Genomic DNA, 26,629 nt, shown 5'->3' on the forward strand with positions numbered 1-26,629 from the left:
ATTCTTTGAGGAAGTGACAAAGTTGATTGATGAGGGAAGGGCTGTCGATGTCATATACATGGACTTCAGTAAGGCGTTTGATAAGGTTCCCCATGGCAGGCTGATGGAGAAAGTGAAGGCGCTTGGGGTCCAAGGTGTACTAGCTAGATGGATAAAGAACTGGCTGGGCAACAGGAGACAGAGAGTAGCAGTAGAAGGGAGTTTCTCAAAATGGAGACGTGTGACCAGTGGTGTTCCACAGGGATCCGTGCTGGGACCACTGTTGTTTGTGATATACATTAATGATTTGGAGGAAAGTATAGGTGGACTGATTAGCAAGTTTGCAGACGACACTAAGATTGGTGGAGTAGCAGATAGTGAAGGGGACTGTCAGAGAATACAGCAGAATATAGATAGATTGGAGAGTTGGGCAGAGAAATGGCAGATGGAGTTCAATCAGGGCAAATGCGAGGTGATGCATTTTGGAAGATCCAATTCAAGAGTGAACTATACAGTAAATGGAAAAGTCCTGGGGAAAATTGATGTCCAGAGAGATTTGGGTGTTCAGGTCCACTGTTCCCTGAAGGTGGCAACGCAGGTAAATAGAGTGGTCAAGAAGGCATACGGCATGCTTTCCTTCATCGGACGGGGCATTGAGTACAAGAGTTGGCAGGTCATGTTACAGTTGTATAGGACTTTGGTTCGGCCACATTTGGAATACTGCGTACAGTTCTGGTCGCCACATTATCAAAAGGATGTGGATGCTTTGGAGAGGGTGCAGAGGAGGTTCACCAGGATGTTGCCTGGTATGGAGGGCGCTAGCTATGAAGAGAGGTTGAGCAGATTAGGATTATTTACATTAGAAAGACGGAGGTTGAGGGGGGACCTGATTGAGGTGTACAAAATCATGAGAGGTATAGACAGGGTGGATAGCAAGAGGCTTTTTCCCAGAGTGGGGGTTTCAATTACTAGAGGACACGAGTTCAAAGTGAAAGGGGAAAAGTTTAGGGGGGATATGCGTGGAAAGTTCTTTACGCAGAGGGTGGTGGGCACCTGGAATGCATTGCCAGCGGAGGTGGTAGATGCGGGCACGATGGAGTCTTTTAAGATGTATCTAGACAGATACATGAATGGGCAGGAAGAAAAGAGATACAGAACCTTAGAAAATAGGCGACATGTTTAGAGAGAGGATCTGGATCGGCGCAGGCTTGGAGGGCCGAAGGGCCTGTTCCTGTGCTGTAATTATCTTTGTTCTTTTTTGTTCTACCTGCATGCCAAACAGCGGAAGCAGCATGCGATAGACAGGGCTAAGCAATCCCACAACCAATGAATCAGGTCTCAGCTGTACGGTCCTGCCACATCCAGTCATGAGTTAGTTAGTTGGATAATTAAACAACTAAGAGGAGGAGGATGCTCTACAAATATCCCCATCCTCAATGGTGGAGGAGCCAAGCACATCAGTGCAAAGGACAAGGCTGAAGCACTTACATCCATCTTCAGCCAGAAGTGCCGAGTGGATGATCCACCTCAGCCTCCTCCTGAGGTCCCCAGCATCACAGATGCCAGTCTTCAGCCAATCTGATTCACTCCAAGTGATATCAAGAAATGGCTGTGGCACTGCATACTGCAGTACTGGATACTATGGGCCCTGACAGCATTCCTCCAATATTACTGAAGACTCAAGCTCTAGAACTAGCTGCACCCTTAGCCAAATTGTTCCAGTACAGCTACAGCACTGGCTTCGACACGGCAATGTGGAAAATTGCCTAACTATGTCCTGTACACAAAAAGCAGGACGAATCGAACTGGCCAATTACCATCTTATCAGTCTACTCTCGATAATCAGCAAAGTGATGGAAGGAGTCGTTGACAGTGCTATCAAGCAGCCCTTGCTCAACAATAACCTGCTCATTGATGCTCAGTTTAGGCACCGCCAGGGCCACTCAGCTCCTGACCCCATTACAGCATTGGTTCAAACATGGACAAAACAGCTGAACTCCAGATTTATGGCAAGAGTGACTGCCCTTGACATCAAGGCAGCATTTGACTGAGTATGGCATCAAGGAGCCCTAGAAAAACTGAAGTCAATGGGAATCAGGGGGAAATCTCTCTGTTGGTTGATGTCATACCTAGAACAAAGGAAGATGATTGTGGTTGTTGGAGGTCAATCATCCCAGCTCCAGGACATCACTGCAGGAGTTCCTCAGGGTAGTATCCTAGGCCCAAACATCTTCAGCTGCTTCATCAATGACCTTCCCTCCATCATAAGGTCAGAAGTGGGTTGTTCGCTGATGATTACACAATGTTCAGCACGATTCGCGAATCCTCAGATACTGAAGCAGCCCATGTCCAGATGCAGCAAAACCAGGACAGCATCCAGGCTTGGGCTGATAATTGGCATGCAACATTTGTGCCACATAAGTGCCAGGCAATGACCATCTCAAACAAGAGAGAATCTAACCAACTGACCTTAATGTTCAATGTCATTACCATCACTGAGTACCCCAATATTAGAATCCTGGAGGTTACCATTAACCAGAAACTGAACTAGACCAGCCATATAAATACCGTGGCTACAAGAGCAGGTCAGATGCTGGGAATTCTGTGGCAAGTAACTCACCTCCTGACTCCTCACAGCCTGTTCACCATTTACAGGACACAAGTCAGGAGTGGAATGGAATACTCTCCACTTGCCTTGATGGGTGCAGCTCCAACAACACTCAAGAAGCTCAACACCATCCGACACAAAGCACCCCGCTTGATCGCCACCCCATTCACCACCTTCAACATTCACTCCCTCCACCATCAACGCACAGTTGCAGCAGTATATACTATATACAAGATGCACTGCAGCAATGCACCAAGACTCCTTCGACAGCACCTTCCAAACCTGCGACCTCTACCACTTAGAAGGACAAAGGTAGCAGATGCATGGGAACGCCACCACCTGCAAGTTCCCCTCCAAGCCACACACCATCCTGACTTGGAACTATATCGCCGTTCCTTCACTGTCGCTGATTAAAATCCTGGAACTCCCTTCCTTACAGCACTGATGGTGTACCTACACCCCAAGGATTGCAGCGGTTCATGAAGGCCGCTCACCACCATCTTCTCAAGGGCAATCAGGGACAGGCAATAAATGCTGGCCCGGCCAGCGTTGCCCAAATCTCATGAATGAGTAAAAAACTATATATCCTGAACCCATCTTCAGAAGACTACTCAATGAACATGTTTGAATTTTCTCTCCCATTTCATACAGCAGCCTCTTTGCTGAGCAAAGCAGCAGCTTTTTCGGGAGCAGCGAGTGAGCAGCTGGGAAGGTCAGTTTGAAAGTAAATTTAATTTCCTTTTGTTTTTCGGGGGAGGCCAGGGGGCTGCTGGGTAAGTAAAACACTATATATTTGGGCGGTTTCTGAACCCGAGACACCACACTTGTCGTGTCTCCCACCCGCCCTCCTCCTCTAACCAAAAAAAAAGAACTCGGTGGGGTGTTTATAAGGTAAGGCTTTTTCGATTTCTCTGGTTTATTGTGATTGGTAAAAACTTTTCGTTCCTTTTTCATTTAACTAAGTTAAGCTTAAGATTGAAAATGGCAGGAGATCTCAGACCCGTGTCATGCTCCTCTTGCTCAATGTGGGAACTCAGGGACACGGCTGATGTCCCTGACTCCTTCACGTGCAGGAAGTGTGTCCAACTGCAGCTCTTGTTAGACCGCATGACGGCTCTCGAGCTGCGGATGGACTCACTTTGGAGCATGCGCGATGCTGAGGAGGTCGTGGATAGCACGTTTAGTGAATTGGTCACACCGCAGATTAGGATTGCTGAGGGAGAAAGGGAATGGGTGACCAAAAGGCAGAGAAAGAGCAGGAAGGCAGCGCAGGAGTCCCCTGCGGTCATCTCCCTCCAAAACAAGTATACCGTTTTGGATACTGTTGGGGGAGATGGCTCACCAGGGGAAGGCAGCAGTAGCCAGGTCCATGGCACCGTGGCTGGCTCTGCTGTTCAGAAGGGCGGGAAAAAGAGTGGAAGGGCTATAGTCGTAGGGGATTCGATTGTAAGGGGAGTAGATAGGCGGTTCTGTGGTCGAAAACGAGGCTCCCGAATGGTATGTTGCCTCCCAGGTGCACGGGTCAGGGATGTCTCAGATCGGCTGCAGAACATTCTAAAGGGGGAGGGTGAACAGCCAGTTGTCATTGTGCACATAGGCACTAATGATATAGGTAAAAAACGGGATGAGGTCCTTCAAGCAGAGTTTAGGGAATTAGGAGCCAAGTTAAAAAGTAGGACCTCAGAGGTAGTAATCTCAGGATTACTACCAGTGCCACGTGATAGTCAGAGTAAAAATGAAAGAATAGTCAGGATGAATGCGTGGCTTGAGAGATGGTGCAGGAAGGAGGGGTTCAGATTTTTGGGACATTGGGACCAGTTCTGGGGGAGGTGGGACTATTACAAATTGGACGGTCTACACCTGGGCCGGACTGGAACCAATGTCCTTGGAGGTGCTTTTGCTAACGCTGTTGGGGAGGGTTTAAACTAATGTGGCAGGGGGATGGGAACCAATTGAGGTCAGTTGACAGTAAGGAGGTAGTAACAAAAGCCTGTAAGGAACTAGATAATTAAGTCAGTGTGACTAAGGGGAAGAGCAGGCAGGGAGCAGATGATGAATATAAAGGGACTGGTGGTCTGAGGTGCATTTGTTTTAATGCAAGAAGTGTAGTAGGTAAGGCAGATGAACTTAGGGCTTGGATTAGTACCTGGGAGTATGATGTTATTGCTATTACTGAGACTTGGTTGAGGGAAGGGCATGATTGGCAACTAAATATCCCAGGATATCGATGCTTCAGGCGGGATAGAGAGGGAGGTAAAAGGGGTGGAGGAGTTGCATTACTGGTCAAAGAGGATATCACAGCTGTGCTGAAGGAGGGCACTATGGAGGACTCGAGCAGTGAGGCAATATGGACAGAACTCAGAAATAGGAAGGGTGCGGTAACAATGTTGGGGCTGTACTACAGGCCTCCCAACAGCGAGCGTGAGATAGAGGTACAAATATATAAACAGATTATGGAAAGATGTAGGAGCAACAGGGTGGTGGTGATAGGAGATTTTAATTTTCCCAACATTGACTGGGATTCGCTTAGTGTTAGAGGTCCAGATGGAGCAGAATTTGTAAGGAGCATCCAGGAAGGTTTTCTAGAGCAGTATGTAAATAGTCCAACTCGGGAAGGGGCCATACTGGACCTGGTGTTGGGGAATGAGCCCGGCCAGGTTGTTGAAGTTTCAGTAGGGGACTACTTTGGGAATAGTGATCACAATTCCGTAAGCTTTAAAATACTCATGGACAAAGACGAGAGTGGTCCTAAAGGAAGAGTGCTAAATTGGGGGAAGGCCAACTATACCAAAATTCGGCAGGAGCTGGGAAATGTAGATTGGGAGCAGCTGTTTGAAGGTAAATCCACATGTGATATGTGGGAGGCTTTTAAAGAGAGGTTGATTAGCGTTCAGGAGAGACATGTTCCTGTGAAAATGAGGGATAGAAATGGCAAGATTAGGGAACCATGGATGACAGGTGAAATTGTGAGACTAGCTAAGAGGAAAAAGGAAGCATACATAAGGTGTAGGCGGCTGATGAAAGACGAAGCTTTGAAAGAATATCGGGAATGTAGGACCAATCTGAAACGAGGAATTAAGAGGGCTAAAAGGGGTCATGAAATATCTTTAGCAAACAGGGTTAAGGAAAATCCCAAAGCCTTTTATTCATATATAAGGAGAAAGAGGGTAACTAGAGAAAGGATTGGCCCACTAAAGGACAAAGGAGGAATGTTATGCTTGGACTCAGAGAAAACGGGTGAGATTCTAAACGAGTACTTTGCATCGGTATTCACCGAGGAGAGGGACATGACGGATGTTGAGGTTAGGAACAGATGTTTGATTACTCTAGGTCAAGTCGGCATAAGGAGGGAGGAAGTGTTGGGTATTCTAAAGGGCATTAAGGTGGACAAGTCCCCAGGTCCGGATGGGATCTATCCCAGGTTACTGAGGGAAGCGAGAGAGGAAATAGCTGGGGCCTTAACAGATATCTTTGCAGCATCCTTAAACACGGGTGAGGTCCCGGAGGACTGGAGAATTGCTAATGTTGTCCCCTTGTTTAAGAAGGGTAGCAGGGATAATCCAGGTAATTATAGACCGGTGAGCCTGACGTCAGTGGTAGGGAAGCTGCTGGAGAAGATACTGAGGGATAGGATCTATTCCCATTTGGAAGAAAATGGGCTCATCAGTGATAGGCAACATGGTTTTGTGCAGGGAAGGTCATGTCTTACCAACTTAATAGAATTCTTTGAGGAAGTGACAAAGTTGATTGATGAGGGAAGGGCTGTCGATGTCATATACATGGACTTCAGTAAGGCGTTTGATAAGGTTCCCCATGGCAGGCTGATGGAGAAAGTGAAGGCGCTTGGGGTCCAAGGTGTACTAGCTAGATGGATAAAGAACTGGCTGGGCAACAGGAGACAGAGAGTAGCAGTAGAGGGGAGTTTCTCAAAATGGAGACGTGTGACCAGTGGTGTTCCACAGGGATCCGTGCTGGGACCACTGTTGTTTGTGATATACATTAATGATTTGGAGGAAAGTATAGGTGGACTGATTAGCAAGTTTGCAGACGACACTAAGATTGGTGGAGTAGCAGATAGTGAAGGGGACTGTCAGAGAATACAGCAGAATATAGATAGATTAGAGAGTTGGGCAGAGAAATGGCAGATGGAGTTCAATCAGGGCAAATGCGAGGTGATGCATTTTGGAAGATCCAATTCAAGAGTGAACTATACAGTAAATGGAAAAGTCCTGGGGAAAATTGATGTCCAGAGAGATTTGGGTGTTCAGGTCCACTGTTCCCTGAAGGTGGCAACGCAGGTAAATAGAGTGGTCAAGAAGGCATACGGCATGCTTTCCTTCATCGGACGGGGCATTGAGTACAAGAGTTGGCAGGTCATGTTACAGTTGTATAGGACTTTGGTTCGGCCACATTTGGAATACTGCGTACAGTTCTGGTCGCCACATTATCAAAAGGATGTGGATGCTTTGGAGAGGGTGCAGAGGAGGTTCACCAGGATGTTGCCTGGTATGGAGGGCGCTAGCTATGAAGAGAGGTTGAGTAGATTAGGATTATTTTCATTAGAAAGACGGAGGTTGAGGGGGGACCTGATTGAGGTGTACAAAATCATGAGAGGTATAGACAGGGTGGACAGCAAGAGGCTTTTTCCCAGAGTGGGGGTTTCAATTACTAGAGGACACGAGTTCAAAGTGAAAGGGGAAATGTTTAGGGGGGATATGCGTGGAAAGTTCTTTACGCAGAGGGTGGTGGGCACCTGGAACGCGTTGCCAGCGGAGGTGGTAGACGCGGGCACGATGGAGTCTTTTAAGATGTATCTAGACAGATACATGAATGGGCAGGAAGAAAAGAGATACAGAACCTAAGAAAATAGGCGACATGTTTAGAGAGAGGATCTGGATCGGCGCAGGCTTGGAGGGCCGAAGGGCCTGTTCCTGTGCTGTAATTATCTTTGTTCTTTGTTCTTTGTTCTTATATGTGCCAATATCAAGTTATTAGGGACAGCTTTGTGCTATGGATTCAAGGCCAGTTCAAACTAGCAGAGCTGAGATATATTACACATATAAATCTTACATCCAGCAAAGGAAAGAAACTCCATCCCGGCTGGGTTAGATTAAAGGCTACACGTCAACCAGAAATAAAAGTTCAAACTTAATGAAAAATTAATTTAACATGTTACATGGTGTGGTTGAAGCTGGATAGTACTGATGTATTCAAGGAAGACTTGAAACCTCTGTGTTTTTGGTCCACTCTAGGCGCTAGCTTCTTCCCACATATTTACTATTATATAAAATTGTACAGATTCGACAGCACAAAAATGGACTATTTTGCCAAACTGGCCTGCTTCAAGATTTATACTCCACACAAGCCTCTTCCCACTCTAATTACTTCGTTCCACACAACTCCAATATCCCTCTATTCTCTTCTCCCTTATTTATGCATTAAGTCTCTCCTAAATGCATCAGTACTATCTAGCTTCAACTACTCCATGTGACTAATGAAGGAAATGTAACTGTTAATTAATAAACCAGCATTACCACTGTAATCTTTCTTTGTCACCATAAATACAGCTCCCCTGTAATTTCATTTTTTAACTGCAGTGTCTTGGGATTATTTTCTGCTTGAATCAGAAGACTAGTTTGAAGACCTAACTGCTGCAGGTTTAATATGTTCAGAAACATCCTGAAGGGTGTCAAAAGCCTTCCAACTGCTCACACCAGATAAAGTCCTGCAACACAACCATATCAAACCCAACCAGCTACAACACTATCCTCTGATTTGTTTTCTGACAGGATCTTCAATTAACAAGATAGAGAAACCTACCCCATTCCCCAGCTATGTCACACCTTGCCCAACTCAGTTGATAAGTGAATTGCCTGATATGAAAATGAATCCCATACACCTGGAAGGTGCTTGTTGTAAAGCATTCCACTTATTCACTCATGATCTTTGATATGATACTATTTTCTATTAAGCATTAAGGGATGTCTTGCTGCAAGTATACAGGGCTCTGGTAAGGCCACACCTGGAATATTGTGTGCAGTTTTGGTCTCCTTATCTGAGGAAGGATGTTCTTGCTATAGAGGGAGTGCAATGAAGGGTTACCCGATTGATTCCTGGGATGGTGGCACTGACATATGAGGAGAGATTGAGTCGGTTAGGATTATATTCGCTGGAGTTCAGAAGAGTGAGGGGGGATCTCATAGAAACCTATAAAATTCTAACAGGACTTGACAGGGTAGATGCAGGAAGGATGATCCCGATGGTGGGGGAGTCCAGAACCAGGGTCATAGTCTAAGGATACAGGGTAAACCTTTCAGGACTGAGATGAGGAGAAATTTCTTCCCCCAGAGAGTGGTGAGCCTGTGGAATTCACTACCACAGAAAGCAGTTGAGGCCAAAACATTGTATGTTTTCAAGAAGGAGTTAGATATAGCTCTTGGTTCTAAAGGGATCAAAGGGTATGGGGCGAAAGCGGGAGCAGGCTACTGAGCTGGATGATCAGCCATGATCATAATGAATAGCGGAGCAGGCTCGAAGGGCTGAATGGCCTACTCCTGCTCCTATTTTCTATGTTTCTGTGTAAGCAATTTGCAGGTCATTTAACCCAGTAACTTCCTCTCTATGACAACAATAACCGATATTTATTTAGTGCCTTTAACATAATAAAATGTCCAAAAATGCTACACAGTGTTATAAAGCAAAATTAGACACCAAGCCACGTAGGGAGATATTAGTTCAGATGGCCAGTATCTTAGTCAAAGTGGTAGGTTTTAAGGCATGTTTTAAAGGAAGAAAGAGAGGTAGAGAGGCAGAGAGGTTTCAGGAGAGAATTCCAGAGCTTAGGGCCTGGCCGCCAATGGTGAAGCAATTAAAATCGGGCATGCTCAAGTGGCCAGAATTCGATAAGCGCAGATATAGAGTCATAGAGTCATTTACAGCATAGAAGGAGGCTATTCAGCCCATTGAGTCCATGCTGGCTCTCCACGGAGCTACCAGTCAGTCCCATTCTCCTGCTCATTCCCTGTAGCCCTGCAAGTTTATTTCCTTCAAGTGCCCATCCAATTTCCTTCTGAAATCATTGATTGTCTCTACTTCCACCACCCTTATGGGCAGCGAATTCCAGGTCATTACCACCCGCTGCATAAAAACGTTTTTCCTCACATTCCCCCTACATCTCTTGCCCAAAACCTTCAAACTGTGTCAAGGACCCTCACATCTTTCTTAAAGTGTGGTGACCAGAACTGGATGCAATACTCTAGTTGGGGCCTAGTCAGAGCTTTATGAAGGTCCAGGATGACTTCCCTGCTTTTGTACTCTATGCCACTAGTAATGAAGCCTAAGATCCCATATGCTTGCTAACCATTCTCTCGTTATGTACTGCCACCTTCAAAGATCGATGCACATGTACCCCCAGGTCCCTCTGTTCCTGCACACTCTTTGGTCTGGTTTTTGTGGAGGAGGCAGGGCTCCCGGTACCAGGCCGAAAAGGAAAGGGATCTATGCCTCAGCCTTTTTGTGGCCCCCCAGAGCTATCCTCCGGTGTTTTCAAGGCTAAGTGTCCCTTGCCCTGGATCTCAGTCCCTTTAAAGATGGGGATCCCACCTCCAAGAGCTGCCAGCCAATCACAGGGCTGGCTGCTCAGCTGTATCGGCATCGGCACCGTGACTGATGGTCACTGCCAGTATTTCAGAGGCCTCGGACCCAGGCCCAGCACTGTAACCTTGGACCTCAGGTAAGTGAGGCGGGGTTACCTGATCCAGTCTGGAAGGCCCCAGCCGGTGGGGGGGGCATAAAGTTCAGGGAAAGGGGGATCCATGAATTTGCAGGTTATGCCAGCGGGGGTCCTCCTTGGACCACAGATTGCCCACAAAAGAGGGACACCCCCCAAACCTGCAGGGAGGGCGCCCTCCACATGTGCCAGAGATGGCAGGAAGAAGGCCCTCAAGTGGCCATTAATCGGCCACTTAAGGGCCTCAATTGGCCTCTGGGTCGGAAGGGCCCTGAAAATCACTTGATGACGGGGCTGTGACAGGTCCTGCACCCTTGCCACCCTTTGCAATTCTATGGGCACCCCCCCCCCCCCCCCCCCCCACCGCCTCTGTCCCTGTGTCAGGAGGACCCATAAAATCCAGCCCTCTAAAACTGTGCCATTAAGTCTATATTGCCTCACCTTACCACTTCTGCCAAAATGCAACACCTCACACTTGTCAGTATTAAATTACATCTGCCACCTCTCTGCCCATTCTTTTAGCCTATATCCTGTTGCGGTGGTTTGTATCATCCTCACTGTTTGCCACACCTGTTCGGCATCATCGGCACATTTTGGAATTCTACTCTGTATGCCAGATCCAAGTCATTTATATATAGAAAAAGAACAGTGGTCCTAGCACTGACCCTTGGGGACAACAACTGTCTACCATCCTCCCGTCTGAAAAACAACCATTTACCATGGCTCACTGTTTTCGGTCATTGACCCAATTTTTTATCCAATTGGACACTGACTTGAGGGTTGTGGGGCTGAAAGAGGGGCGAGGGCCATGGAGGGCCATGGAGGGATTTGAAAATAATGACTAGATTTTTAAAATCAAGCTGATGTTTAATTGGGAGCCAATGTAAGGCAGCGAGCACAAGGGTGATAGGTGAATATGTCTTCATACAATTAAGGACACAGGCAGCAGAATTTTGGATGACCTCAAGTTTACAGAAGGTAGAACGTGGAAGACCAGTCAGGAGTATGTTCGATTTGTCAAGTCCCGAGACTGAGTAATTTGTTGATTCTTTTTCTCTTGCCCCACTCCTCCCCCGACCCCCCATCTCTTTGTCTCTATTATTTCCAACCTTATTAAAATCCTTGGTATCTTTTGTCACTTCTTAAAAAAGGTTTGCACCAGAAACATTAACTTTTTTCCTTGACCCATTGCGAGGTGACCCGTTTTATTTTTCCAGTATTTTCTGTTTCTATTTTAGATTTCCAGCATGTGTTTTTTTTCTCTTTCTATTGTTAATTTTAAATCTGAGATTGATAGATTTTTGTTAACCAAAGCTATTAAAGGATATGGGGCAAAAATAGGTATATGGAATTAGGTCATAGATCAGCCTTGATCTTATTGAATGGCAGAACAGGCTCAAGGGGCCAAATGGGCTGTTTCTGTTCCTATGTTTCCAACAGGAAGGTCCCAGGTTTGAGCTTTAGGTAACTGATCTCAGCTGGGACACCCGAAAAGGACTTACAATTGACTTCAGCTCGGGTGGTTAAAAATCAGTTACAGTTCCTGCTCATGATTGTCATCCTGTGACTTCTGCTGGAAAGTGTATGTGCATGGTCAGTTGTAGAGAGGGTCAGCCTCAGAGGAATTACTACAAGAGAAAAAGACCAATGTCCATCTAGTTCACTTTCTACCATCCTGCTCAATACAGGATACAATGGAGGTGTTGGCTGGTCATGGTAATCAATCTCTATCATCCAAAGTCACTTGTTCCTCCCAAGCATGCTACACTTAACATACATCATCTCTCAAATTACCCATACGCTGCGTCCCAAAATATTACATTCTTAAAGGAATCTATCTAATTTTGCATTTGAATGAATCAATACTAACTGCTCCCACAATCTCCCTAAGGAGTCTGTTGCATAGCTTGACCACTTGGTCACTGAAATATTGCTTCCGTAGTTTAGTTTTGAATTTACCTCCTTTGAGCACAAGCCTCTGATTCGACTGTTGTGGTCAAGTGACAGAGTAGATAGGGAGGTTGGCATTATCTAGTACCCTTAGAATTCTAACAAAAGCAATCATATCACCCATCAACCTTCTCAATAGCAGTGACATAATTTCCAATTTACATAATTGCTTGTCATGATCCAATTCCTACATCCCTTCAATCATTCTGATTGCCCACTTTTCTATCCTTTCAATCACAGCAACATTCTGTTTTTCCTGTAGCAACAGAACAGTACACTATATTCCAAGTGCAGTCATGACAAGATTACCTCACTATTTCAGCTCAATGCTAACCATTTAATGCATCCCAACATCTGATTTGGTTCATTCGCTGCCACCGAGCATCATTGTGAAAGCTTCAGTTTATTGTCAATTCAGACCCCCAGATGCCTTTCATTTTCTATACACGTTATTTTCTTTCCATTTAAGTAACAGTCCCTTTCTGGATTGTTTTTTGTCCCCATGTGGAGCACTTTGCACTTCTCCACATGGAATTTCATCTGCAACCTGTCTGCTCAATTCCCAACTATATTCAGATCCTCCTGTAGCTTATCCTGTTTGGCTTTGCAGTCTACCACCTTCATTAGCTTTGTATCATCTGCAAATTGATCCACTGTGTTTCTGACTCATAGCTCCAAATTGTTAATGAAGCTATTCAATCAGAGGTCCCAAAACAGACTTCCTGTCGGACCCCACTTATGACATGCTCCCAGGCAATTCCTGTACCACTAAAATAAAAGCAAAATACTGCAGATGCTGGAAATCTGAAATAAAAACAAGAAATGCTGGAACCACTCAGCAGGTCTGGCAGCATCTGTGAAAAGAGAAGCAGTGACCCGAAATGTTAACTCTGCTTCTCTTTTCACAGATGCTGCCAGACCTGCTAAGTGGTTCCAGCATTTCTTGTTTTTAATTCCTGTACCATCATCCTTTGGGTTCAAGTAGTTAACCAATTAGGTACCCATTGTAAAATATTTCCACTGATTCCCTCTTTCTTTGTTTTCAGTACCAGCCTTTCCAGAGGAACTGTCTAAAAGTTATTATGGAAATCCAAGTACCTCATTCACTGCCTTTCCCCATATCCTCCTTTGTCTCATCTTCAAAGAAATCCATCAAGATAGATTGCAAGACCTCCACTTCATGGCTATCTTTTATGATTTTATCTCTAATCAAATTGCCCATGGTCTTATCAACATGCCAAAGACTTGCAGGTTGATAGGTAAATTGGCCATTATAAATTGCCCCGAGTATAGGTAGGTGGTAGGGAAATATAGGGACAGGTGGGGATGTGGTAGGAATATGGGATTAGTGGATGGGTGGTTGGTGGTCGGCACAGACTCGGTGGGTCGAAGGGCCTGTTTCAGTGCTGTATCTCTAAAACTTTAGTAAGGGTTTCCATAACTTTTTCCATAATGGATGTCAAACTCCCTGGTCTGTAGTTTTCTGGATCACTTTTGCTACTTTCAGAAGATAACAAAAGCAACTGCCTTTCTCCAGTCTGCAGGCACCCCTCCAGTATTCAGTGTTCAGTGGAAGATTTGCGCCAGAATTCCTGCAACTTCCTATAGAATACAATCATAGAATGGTCACGACACAGAAAAGGAGGCCATTCGGCCTATCATATCCATGCCAGCTCAAAAAGAGCAACTCGCATAGTCCCACTCCCCTGCTTTTTCCCTGCAGCCCTGCAAATGTTTTAGCTTTGAATAATTATTCAATTCTCTTTTGAAGGCCTCAATTGAATCTGCCTCCACCGCTTTCTCAGGCAGTGCATTCCAAATCCTAACCATTTGCTGTGTAAAAAGGTTTTTCCTTATGTTGCCATTGCTTCTTTTGTCAATCACTTTAAATTGGTGTCCTCTGGTTCCCGATCCTTCCGCCAATGGAATATTTACTCTGTCCAGATCCTCAGCTGTGATGGCAGCCAGAATCAAACTGCTGTCACATAATATCTAGGCTCACCTACCAATGGACAGTACTGGGGCAGCTGGTACCAGTGGAAGCATATCCCCACTCAATGGAGGAAATTGGAGGGAGAAAATCTAATATGTAACATTTTACAGAAACGTTATACATGTCAACATTGCTTATTGTGTTTCCCTAATGAAAACAGAATGGGTCACATTTAGCACATCTGACCTAAATTGAAAAGCAATATCCACCACCAGCACTGATCTAAATACAGTGGGAATCAATCAAAGCTTCATCAACTGTTCTGAGGAAAGCACATTAGATTCGGCTTCCCATGCTGAGAATGAAACACATCCTGACATGTATAATATACTGAGGCAGATAAAAATACCTAGCAAGATGAATAAGTGAAAGAACTGCCTACAGAGATGAATAAATACATAATGATAGAACTAATTTTCATTCTGAATAAAATATGTAACCTTCTGAACTGTGAATGGTCCACTAGACTGAAGCATAAAGTTCGTGTGGCTGAATGTTGGACTGCAGTGATATGGCAAATCTTAGATTTCATCCCATAGTAGAACATGCTGCAGCAGCAATACATTTCTCCACTGTGCCTTTCTGGAAAGGGCAACCCTCTCAAGTCTGACCCTTTCACAGATCATTTACAATCTATAAAATCCCTTTAATTGAAGATATACTCAAAATATTCCAGTGGGAATTTTATGCATTGCTGCATTTGTCTCCATTTGGTCAGTACCACTGACAACTCCTCAGATACTAAAGCAGTCCATATTCCAATGCAACAAAACCTAGACAACTTCAGGATTGGGCTGATAAGTGGCAAGTAACATTTGTACCACACAAGTGCCAGGCAATGACTGTCTCCAACAAGAGAGAATCTAACCATCTCCCTTTGACATTCAATGGGATTACCATCGCTGAATTCCCTACCATCAACATTCTGGGGGTTACCATTGACCAACAACTTAACTGGATCAGCTATGCATATACTGCGGCTACAAGAGGTCAGAGGCTGGCAATTCTGCAGTGAGTAACTGACCTCCTGACTCCCCAAAGCCTGCCCACCATCTACAAGGCACATGACAGGAGTGTGATGGAATACTCTCCACTTGCCTGAACGATTGTAGCTTCAACAATATTCAAGAGGCTAAAAACCATATAGGACAAAGCAGCGCACTTGATCAACACCGATCCACCACCTTAAACATTCCCTCCACAACCTATGCACAGAGGCAGCAGTGTGTACCATCTACAAGATACACTGCAGCAACTCACAAAGGCTTCTTTGACAGAACATTCCAAACCCGCGATCTCTACCAACTAGAAGAACAAAGGCAGCAGACACATGGGAACACCACCACCTGCAAGTTCCCCTCCAAGTCACACACCATCCTGACTTGGAATTATATCACCATTCCTTCACTGTCACTGGGTCAAAATCCTGGAACTCCCTTCCTAACAGCACTGTGGGTGTACCTACCCCACATGGACTGCAGCGGTTCATGAAGGCCGCTCACCACCACCTTCTCTAGGGCAATTAGGGATGGGCAACAAATGCTGGCCTGGCCAGCGATGCCCACATCCCATGAACAAGTCAAAAGAAATTTTACCTCAATGGTAAAACTGTGAAACAGACTGTGTGAGGGAGTAGTCGAGATGGCTAGTTGTGGCAAATTCAAGAGGAAACTGGATAATTTCCCTGCAGAAGAAGTGAGAAAGGGATATAAAAGAGGCATAAGCGTAGATTTTCGTCTTCGGGCAGCTGCTGGGCATTGGTTAGGTGCCGCACCTGAGGTTCATTGGGCCTGTAAGAGCAGACACGCCTTTGAATTTTGTGTCCTGGACCATTTGCATGGCCTGGATGTGATCACAGCATAGGCCAGCCCCCAGAGAGACTTGGGGTTGGCATTGGAGGTCCTGAGGCCCAAAGATTGAGCAGGGAGGGTGCTAATCCCTTACCCCCTCAAAATTAAAAATTGCTCACAATTCACCTTTGCACACCTCACTAACATTGACAAGAAAAATGAGGCGGCAAGCTGGAAACGCCTTCTTCTGTTTTATTACCATTTCTGGGCATCTACTGTAGGTGAGGACCCAGCTACACAGCACAGTGCAAGCCAGAACATTATAGTACAGCATTAAGTATAGTGGAATGCATCACTGCCCCTCTTTCCCCTTTGCTGAACTTGGGAATGGAAAATATCCCTTATAGTATAAGCTTTTTGCTGAACTATGGGACCAGTTGGATGGAGTGAAATGGTTTTCTGGTCCTATACATTCCTGAGCTCTAGAGTGTATTTCATTGATAAATGTGGAGCTTGAATCTGAATATAAGTATTCCCAGAGCTCATGCCTCTCTAACTGCATTCCTGAAACTCCATTCTGAGCTTTTCTTTTAGTTGCATTGCCGGTCTCAAGTTAAATGTGCTTTCTAACTGCAATGAACAAAGGCCAAACCAGCATAATTACATTTTTAATAAAATGTTTGAATTCGTTAATGGTGTGGCAGAATAAATAGTTTAAAGCTGAACATTTGCTGAGTGCAGCCCATTCATGACTTGAAAATAAATCAGCTGAAGTGTTAATGTGGGTTGCCAAATGGCGTGTCTCAAGCACAGAGTGAAGCTAATAAGATGTCAAATGTGTTGAATAACTGTATATAAGTGGAAAAAAGAATATTGATTGGGAAAACTGTACCTTAGTTGTGCTATTTTTTAAAATCCACTTGTGTCACTGTTAGTTGGCCACATAAGTGCATAACAGCTCTACATTTTATTCTTTGTCGCATTCTTTTAGATCACAATTTTGTTCAAGTTTGAATACACAACATCCGGGAGAGAATTTTTTTCTCTTCGTGCTGCTGTCATCAGTTCATCACTTCAAATAGTATATAGAGTGATACAGTACACAAGCAGGCCATTTGCTCCATCATGCCTGTGCCAACTCTTTGAAAGAGTTATTCAATTATTCCCACACCCCTACCCTTTCGCCATAGTCCTGCAACATTTTCCCCATTAAGTATTTATCCAATTCACTTTTGAAAGTTATGATGAATCTGTTTCCACCCTGCTTCAGATAGTGCATTCCAGATCATAACAACTCGCTGCATAAAACATTCTCCCCATATCGCCTCTGGGTCTTTTGCTAATTACCTTAAATGTTTGTCCTCTAGTTCCCAGCCCTTCTACCACTGGAAACAATTTCTCCTTATTTACTCTATTAAAACCATCATTTTAAACACCTCTATTGAATCTCCTCTGCTCTGAAGTTTGTCCATATAACTGAAGTCCCTCATGTAGTATAAGGGTATCAAAGGGTTAATCTTGAGAGAATGTAAAGATTACCACCCACCAGGATGAGGTAAGAGATCTTGTGGGAGAGACTCGAGAACAGTTACAGTGTGGCTTTTGAAGGAGACACACAAGCCGGTGTGGAGTGTATATAGTTACCATACAATAAAGATTAATGTTTAAACAGTACAGTCTAAGAACCTCTGGCTAGACTCTATATGGTGGAAGCATAAAGAACCAAATATATAACACCTCATCCCTAGTAACATTCTAGTAAAATCTGCTCTGCACCCTCTCGAACACTTCAACATCCTTCCTAAAGTGCCCAGAATAAAACAATGCTCTCTCTCCACAGATGCAGCCAGACCTGAGTATTTTGAGCATTTTCTGCTTTTATTTCAGATTTCCAGCATCCACAGTGTTTTGTTTCTGTACAATACTCCAGCTGTGGCTAACCAGTAATTTAACAAAACTTCCTGGCTTGTGTGGTGTAAATATTTTGAATATCAGTCCTTCTCTTGCCATACTCACATTTTCCACAGTTCATTGGTGGCTTTGGAGCTGGAGTTGTCGCTGTGCTGGTGGCCAGGCCGTAGTAGTTGACACTGTAGGCAGCAAATGCAGGTCTCTTGGCACCCTTGACTTTGAATCACATGGGCTTAATCCCCTTTCTGGGACCTGAGCACATTTTTTAGGCTGCCACTTCAGTGTACTACTGAGGGAGTGCTGCACTGAGGTACTGCCTTTGGATGAAATCTTGAACTAAGGTCCTATCAGTTTAGATGATGCAGAAGATCTGATGGCTCTTTCTTCAAAGAAAAGCAGGAAGTTCTCCCAATGCCATGGCCAACATTAATCCCTCAACCAACCTCACCAATCATTACTGTTTGTGAGAGCATGTTAGACAGCTAGACAGCACCTTCCAAACCCGCGACCTCAACGAATTAGAAGGACAAGGGCAGCAAATGCATGGGAACATCACCACCTGCAAGCTCCCCACCAAGTCACACACCATCCTGACTTGGAACTACATCGCCGCTCCTTCACTGTCACTGGGTCAAAATCCTGGAACTCCCTTCCGAGCAGCACTGTCGATGTACCTACCTCACATGGTCTGCAGCGGTTCAAGAAGGTGGCTCACCACCACCTTCCCAAGGGCAATTAGGGATGGGCAATAAATGATGGCCTAGCCAGCGATGCCCACATCCCAATGAATAAAAAAAAAATGTTGCATGCAAATTGACTGCGCATTTGACTACAAAACAACAATACTTATTACTTGATTGTCAATTGTTGCAGGATGGTCCAAGGATCTCAAAGATGCAGGCCAATTGATAAATTATTCCACTTTAACAGATTAGGAAGGCCAAGATACATGAGTTTAAGCTAAGAGTAGGAATAGAATGGATATTAGACAGTTCTTCCTTTCTTTGATAGTAGTGAGACTCTGGAATACGTTGCCAGCTGGTGTAGTGGGTGTTGATTCTTTGTATGCCTACAAAAAGGAGCTAAACAAGTTCGACTGCACAAGGAGTGTATCGTATAGAAGGTAAATATCTTTATAGATAACACTTGGTCCTTTTGATCACCAGGTCTTGCTCTGATCACCTGAGGGGGTTGGAGAGTAATTTTCCAAGGTATATTTTCCCTTATTCGCCCTGTAATTTTCCACTTTTTTTTGCCTTTTAATCAGCTAAAAATTCAGCATGTGGCCAGGGAGGTGAACTCCCAGAATCTGGCCGCGAGGATCTGGCAGCAGTGCCACAAGACGTTTCATGACCTCACGTGGGTGATCAAGGTCAGTGAATCCATCTTCAAAGGACCTCTCCAATCCAACTCAAAATCTGCCTGCTCAATGCACCACACCCCCATCATTCACCCAACAGCACTCCTTGGCACTTGGGCTCATGCCTTATAATACTGACAATGATGCCAGCCTCGCAGCTGGGTCCTGCTGATTCCACATCCTTTAGCTATTCTGCTATGGCAGGCACATCTTCCAAACATGGTACAATAAAATCAGTGACCGTATTCTTTGCAGGACAATGTGATACACAATAGAAGGGATTAAAGTCATCCCAGCAGGGGCAGGCACACCTTCATCCACTGAGCCTGATGACAGAGATGGTACTGCGCAACATAGGTCCGGCTGCGACAGAGCCTGTAGCATCCAGCATCATTGAAAGCATTCAGGATGACGGCATGTTACTGCCTATGCCCTTTCTCAGCACCCACCCCATCCTCATCCTGCTGTCTGGCATGATATGCGGATGGTATGACCATGGACTTCTTGCTTTACACCCCTTCCCAAATCTCCCCTTCTGATTTTATACTTTTAGATAATCAAGAACTGCCACCTGCCCAGCCACAGAAGCCCCAGGGGGAAGAGAGAGCAACACCACACCAACTGGTGAAGAAGCACCATCACGTGATCTGGCAATCTCAGCCACCAGCTCAGATATTGGTACAGTGCATAGAGCCTGTGTCTTCTGTGGAGAGGCCTCCTCCTCTCCCTTTGCAGAGCATCCCCCTCTGCAGTCTCTGCTCCATTTGTTGATGGTGTTGCAGACCCAGAAGCACGGCAACAACAGCCCTGATGCCTCCAGCAGACTATAGGTGACAAAACTCTCTGACCTCGCTGAATGGGTTCACAAGCTCATCAACAGACCTCCAAAAATAAGGCAAAGTACAACCAACTTTGCAATAACAGAAGTAAGTCAAAAACACCTCACCTGCAGGTTGGATGGCTGTCCCTTTAAATAACATTACTGGGCGATCAGCTATGAGTTATTAGCACAAAGCATTCAGTGATCGAAGTTTCAACAACGTCCGTCAAATCAACCAGAATGGTTGATTGACGTTACTATTGACCAACCTCGCCCGATGCAGCCGGCACATGCACAGCACTCACTCACTAGTGCCCTGCCCAGCATGGGGTGCCATGTGAGATGGAGGAGATGGTGGCGTTGTGGGAATGTCACTGGAGTAGTAATCCAGAGGCCCAGGCTAATGCCTTGTGGACACAGGTTCAAATCCCACCATAACAACTGGTGGAATTTAAATTTAGTTAATAAAAATCCGGATTTGAAAGCTAGGCTCAGTAAAAAGGCCATAAAACTATTGATTGTCATACAAACCCACTAATGCCCTTCACCAACAATCATATAAATACTGTCGCTACAAGAGCAGGTCAGAGGCTGGGTATTCTGAGGTGAGTAACTCACCTCCTGACGCCCCAAAGCTTTTCCACCATCGACAAGGCACAAGTCAGGAGTGTGATGGAATACTCTCCACTTGCCTGGATGGGTGCAGCTCCAAGAACACTCAGGAGGCTCAACACCATCTAGGACAAAGCAGCCCACTTGATTGGCATCTTAAACATTCACTCCCTCCACCACAAGTGCATTGTGGCTGCAGAGTACACAATCTAAAACATGCACTGCAGCAACTCGCCAAGGCTCCTTCCAAACCTGCGATCTCCACCACCCAGAAGAACAAGGGTTTCAGGTGCATGGGAACACCACCTGCAAGTTCCCCTCCAAGTCACACACCATTGTGACTTGGAACTACATCGCCATTCCTTCATTGTCACTGGATCAAAATCCTGGAACTCCCTCTTTATAACAGCATTGTGGGTGTACCAACACCACAACATTTAAGAAGTATTTAGATGAGCACTTGAAATGCCATAGCATACAAGGCTATGGGCCAAGTGCTGGAAATTGGGATTAGAATAAATAGGCTTCATGGCCGGCATGGACATGGTGGGCCGAAGGGCTTGTTTCTGTGCTGTATAACTCTATGACTCTCGGGAAGGAAATCTGCCATCCTCATCTGGTCTGGCTTACATGTGACTCCAGACCCACAGCAATGTGGTTGACTCTTAACTGCCCTCTGGAATGGCCATGCAAGCCACTCAAGTAGGCAATTAGGGATGGGCAACAAAGCTGGCCTTGCCAGTGACCCACACATCTCATGAAAGAATAACAAAAAAGGGTGCTGGAAGTGGCTGGCACACAGTCTGTGCCAATTTATGCCTTCAGGGCTTTCGTAGCATTGGCATTAGCAGTGCTGTGAAGCCTAATTTCATGCCCTCTATGGCTGCAATGGGTGGGGTTGGGGAGGGGTGGGTGGTCACTGTCTAATCATGATGTTCCAGCCTTATTGTTGGCTGGGTTTGATGAACCAATGGGTCTTTCCCCACCGATCAATTTTCTATCCTTGTTTCTAAATGTAAATTCTTCTACTCTTTCTACTTAGCGATTCCAACTGGAAATGTGAGAGTGTGGAGTATGGGAACAGTGGATGAAGACAGGATCATACTTAGCCCCTCCAGTTTAATTGCCTTGCTAACACATCACTGTTTAGTCCCACATATGAAGAATAATTACTTGGTTGATGAATCAGAGTTACTATCACCTGAGGATTGAGCATTAATCTTTATTAGTGCCTTCAAGAGAGGGGAAGAGGAAAAAACATAAAACAAATGAAAATTTTCGAAAGGACAATACTCAAGGTACTCAACAGACATAAAATCAAGGTATTTAGTAAATCTCTGGCTCTGACTGATTTGAGAAATGGTGGTTTAAACATCATCACTATTGTGTATGATATACATTCTGTACTGTGGGGCTTCCTCTGCTCCTAAACTTGGAACATCCTGAAACTACATTTGCCAAATATTCAATTGTTTTCAATTGTTTTCTGGACATTCCTGGCAACATAATTGCACAGCTTTAGTGTAACAGCAGTGTGAGTGAACATATGTTGGCACAAAATGATTACATCTCCATTTCAAATTCAAAGTAGTTTCCATGTAATGCTACCCAAATATTGACATCTCTACCTGACATGTAATGATCATCCAATTTCCTTTTTTGTAGCGCTTGGCTCCTTAGAAATACAACAACAACATAAACTTGCACTGAGCCTCACAGGAGAATTATCAAACAGAGATTTGACAGCAAGGTGTATAAGAAGATATCAGGACTGGTGACAAAAAGTGTGGTCAAAGTAGCAGGTTTTAAAGAGTGTCTTAAAGGAAGAGAGAAAGGTAAAAAAGTGGAGAGATTTAGGAGGGAATTTCAGAGCTTCTGGGTTGAACAGCTGTCGGCACAGCTATTGGTGGAGCAATGGAAACTGGGGATGTGCAAGGAGCCAGAACTGGAGGACCACAGAGATCCCAGAGGATTTTTGGACCAAAAGCACTGGAAGTCAATGAGCACGGGGGTGATTAAACTTGGTGCAAGTTAGGACAAATGCAACAGAGTTTTGGCTGAGCTGACGTTTATATGAACAAACAAATTAGGAGCAGGTTCCGAAGAAGGGTCACTGACCCGAAACGTTAACTCTGCTTCTCTTTCCACAGATGCTGCCAGACCTGTTGAGTGATTCCAGCATTTCTTGTTTTTGTTTCAGATTTCCAGCATCCGCAGTATTTTGCTTTTAATTTAATTAGGAGCAGGAGTAGGCCACTCGGCCACTCAAGCCTGCTCCACCATCAATAAGATCATTGCTGATCTGATTGTAACCTCAACGCCACATTCCTGCCTACCCCCAATAACGTTTCACCCCCTTGCCTATCAAGAATCTATCTACCTCTGCCTTAAAACGTTCAAAGACTCTGCTTCCACTGCCTTTTGAGGAAGAGAGTTCCAAAGACTCACGACTCTCTGAGGGAAAAAATTTCTCCTCATCACTGTCTTAAGTGGGTGACCCCTTATTTTTAAACAATGATGCCTAGTTCTAGATTCTCCCACAAGAGGAAACATCCTTTTCACATCCACCCTGTCAAGACCCCTCAGGATCTTATATGTTTCAATCAAGTCGCCTCTTACTCTTCTAAACTCCAGCAGATACAAGCCTAGCTTGTCCAACCTTTCCTCATAAGACAACCCACCCATTCCAGGTATTAGTCTAGTAAACCTTCTCTGAACTGCTTCCAATGCATTTACATCTTTCCTTAAATGAGACCAATACTGTACACAGTACTCCAGATGTAGTCTTGCCAATGCCCTATATAGTTGAAGCATAACCTCCCTACTATTGTATTCAATTCCCCTCGCAAGAAATGATAACATTCTATTAGCTTTCGTAATTACATGCTGTACCTGCATACTAACTTTTGCAATTCATGCACTAGGACAAAACCTTTCACAAAGCCATATTGACTCTGCCTGATTACCTTGAGTTTTTCTAAGTGCCCTGCCATAAGATCTTTAATAATAGCTTCTAACATTTTCCCTATGACAGCAGGAGGTCGAGGAGCAGATATATAGACAGATTTTGGAAAGATGTAAAGGTAACAGGGTTGTAGTGGTGGGTGATTTTAATTTCCCCTATATTGACTGGGACTCACTTAGTGCTAGGGGCTTGGATGGGGCAGAATTTGTAAGGAGCATCCAGGAGGGCTTCTTGAAACAATATGTAGATAGTCCAACTAGGGATGGGGCTGTACTAGACCTGGTATTGGGGAATGAGCCCGGCCAGGTGGTCGAAGTTTCAGTAGGGGAGCATTTCGGGAACAGTGACCATAATTCCATAAGTTTTAAGGTATTCGTGGACAAGTATAAGAGTAATCCTCAGGTGAAGGTGCTAAATTGGGGGAAGGCTAATTATAACAATATTAGGCAGGAACTGAAGAATTTAGATCGGGGGCGGCTGTTTGAGGGTAAATCAACATCTGACATGTGGGAGTCTTTCAAACGTCAGTTGATTAGAATCCAGGACCGGCATATTCCTGTGAGGAAGAAGGATAAGTTTGGCAAGTTTCGGGAACCTTGGATAACGCGGGATATTGTGAGCCTTGTCAAAAAGAAAAAGGAAGCATTTGTAAGGGCCAGAAGGCTGGGAACAGACGAAGCCCTTGATGAATATAAAAACAGTAGGGAGGAACTTAAGCAAGGAGTCAGGAGGGCTAAAAGGGGTCATGAAAAGTCATTGGCAAACAGGATTAATGAGAATCCCAAGGCTTTTTCTACGTATATAAAGAGCAAGAGGGTAACCAGGGAAAGGGTTGGCCCACTCAAGGACAGAGGAGGGAATCTATGTGTGGAGCCAGAGGAAATGGGCGAGGTACTAAATGAATACCATCAGTATTCACCAAAGAGAAGGACTTGGTGGATGATGAGTCTAGGGAAGGGAGTGTAGATAGTCTGGGTCATGCCGTTATCAAAAAGGAGGATGTGTTGGGCGCCTTGCAAAGCATTAAGGTAGACAAGTCCCCAGGGCCTGATGGGATCTACCCCAGAATACTGAGGGAGGCAAGGGAAGAAATTGCTGGGGCCTTGACAGAAATCTTTGTATCCTCATTGGCTACAGGTGAGGTCCCAGAGGACTGGAGAATAGCCAATGTTGTTCCTTTGTTTAAGAAGGGTGGCAAGGATAATCCAGGAAATTATAGGCCAGTGAGCCTTATGTCAGTGGTAGGGAAATCATTAGAGAGGATTCTTCAGGACAGGATTTACTCCCATTTGGAAACAAACGGACTTATTAGCGAGAGGCAGCATGGTATTGTGAAGGGGAGGTCGTGTCTCACTAACTTGATTGAGTTTTTTGAGGAAGTGACGAAGATGATTGATGAAGGAAGGGCAGTGGATGTTGTCTATATGGACTTCAGTAAAGCCTTTGACAAGGTCCCTCATGGCAGACTGATACAAATGGTGAAGTTACACGGGATCAGAGGTAAGCTGGCAAGATGGATACAGAACTGTCTCAGTCATAGAAGACAGAGGGTAGCAGTGGAAGGGTGCTTTTCTGAATGGAGGGCTGTGACTAGTGGTGTTCCACAGGGATCAGTGCTGGGACCTTTGCTGTTTGTAGTATATATAAATGATTTGGAGGAAAATGTAGCTGGTCTGATTAGTAAGTTTGCGGACGACACAAAGGTTGGTGGAGTTGCGGATAATGATGAGGATTATCAGAGGATACAGCAGGATATAGATCAGTTGGAGACTTGGGCAGAGAAATAGCAGATGGAGTTTAATCCGGACAAATGTAAGGTAATGCATTTTGGAAGATCTAGTACAGGTGGGAAGTATACAGTAAATGGCAGAACCCTTAGGAGTATTGACAGGCAGAGAGATCTGGGCGCACAGGTCCACAGGTCACTGAAAGTGGCAACGCAGGTGGATAAGGTAGTCAAGAAGGCATACGGCATGCTTGCCTTCATCGGTCAGGGCATAGAGTATAAAAATTGACAAGTCATGCTGCAGCTGTACAGAACTTATGTTAGGCCACACTTGGAATATTGCGTGCAATTCTGGTCGCCACACTACCAAAAGGACATGGAGGCTTTGGCGAGGGTACAGAGGAGGTTTACCAGGATGTTGCCTGGTCTGGAGGGCATTAGCTATGAGGAGAGGTTAGATAAACTAGGATTGTTTTCACTGGAACGATGGAGGTGGAGGGGTGACATGATAGAGGTTTACAAAGTTATGAGCGGCATGGACAGAGTGGATAGTCAGAAGCTTTTTCCCAGGGTGGAAGAGTCAGTTACTAGGGGACACAGGTTTAAGGTGCGAGGGGCAAAGTTTAGAGGGCTTGTGCGAGGCACGTTCTTTACACAGAGGATGGTGAGTGCCTGGAACTTGCTGCCGGGGGAGGTGGTGGAAGCAGGTACGATAGCGACGTTTAAGAGACATCTTGACAAATATGTGAATAGGATGGGAATAGAGGGATAAGGTCCCCGGAAGTGCAGAAGGTTTTAGTTTAGACAGGCATCAAGATCGGCGCAGACTTGGAGGGCCGAATGGCCTGTTCCTGTGCTGTACTGTTCTTTGTTCTTTGTTCTTATAACAGATGTTAAACTAACTGGCCTGTAGTTTCCTGCTTTCTATCTCCCTCCCTTTTTGAATAAAAGGAGTTACCTTGGCTATTTTCCAATCGAATGGAACCTGCAGAGTGGTTGGTGGAATGCGGCAGCAGCAAATGTATCTCATAAACAATAGTGTTTAACAGAGCTCAACCAAATAATGTAAATGAGGTGAGGCCCAGATTGGGCCTTCCATTTGGGGCATGTAGTGTTGGGGCGCCACTGGTTATTCTTCCGAAAACAGGCCATGACCCGTTTCTTGGCCCTGATTTCTCTTTCAAAT

This window comes from Heterodontus francisci, chromosome 1 (assembly GCF_036365525.1).
Source record: "Heterodontus francisci isolate sHetFra1 chromosome 1, sHetFra1.hap1, whole genome shotgun sequence".
Taxonomy (NCBI): domain Eukaryota; kingdom Metazoa; phylum Chordata; class Chondrichthyes; order Heterodontiformes; family Heterodontidae; genus Heterodontus; species Heterodontus francisci.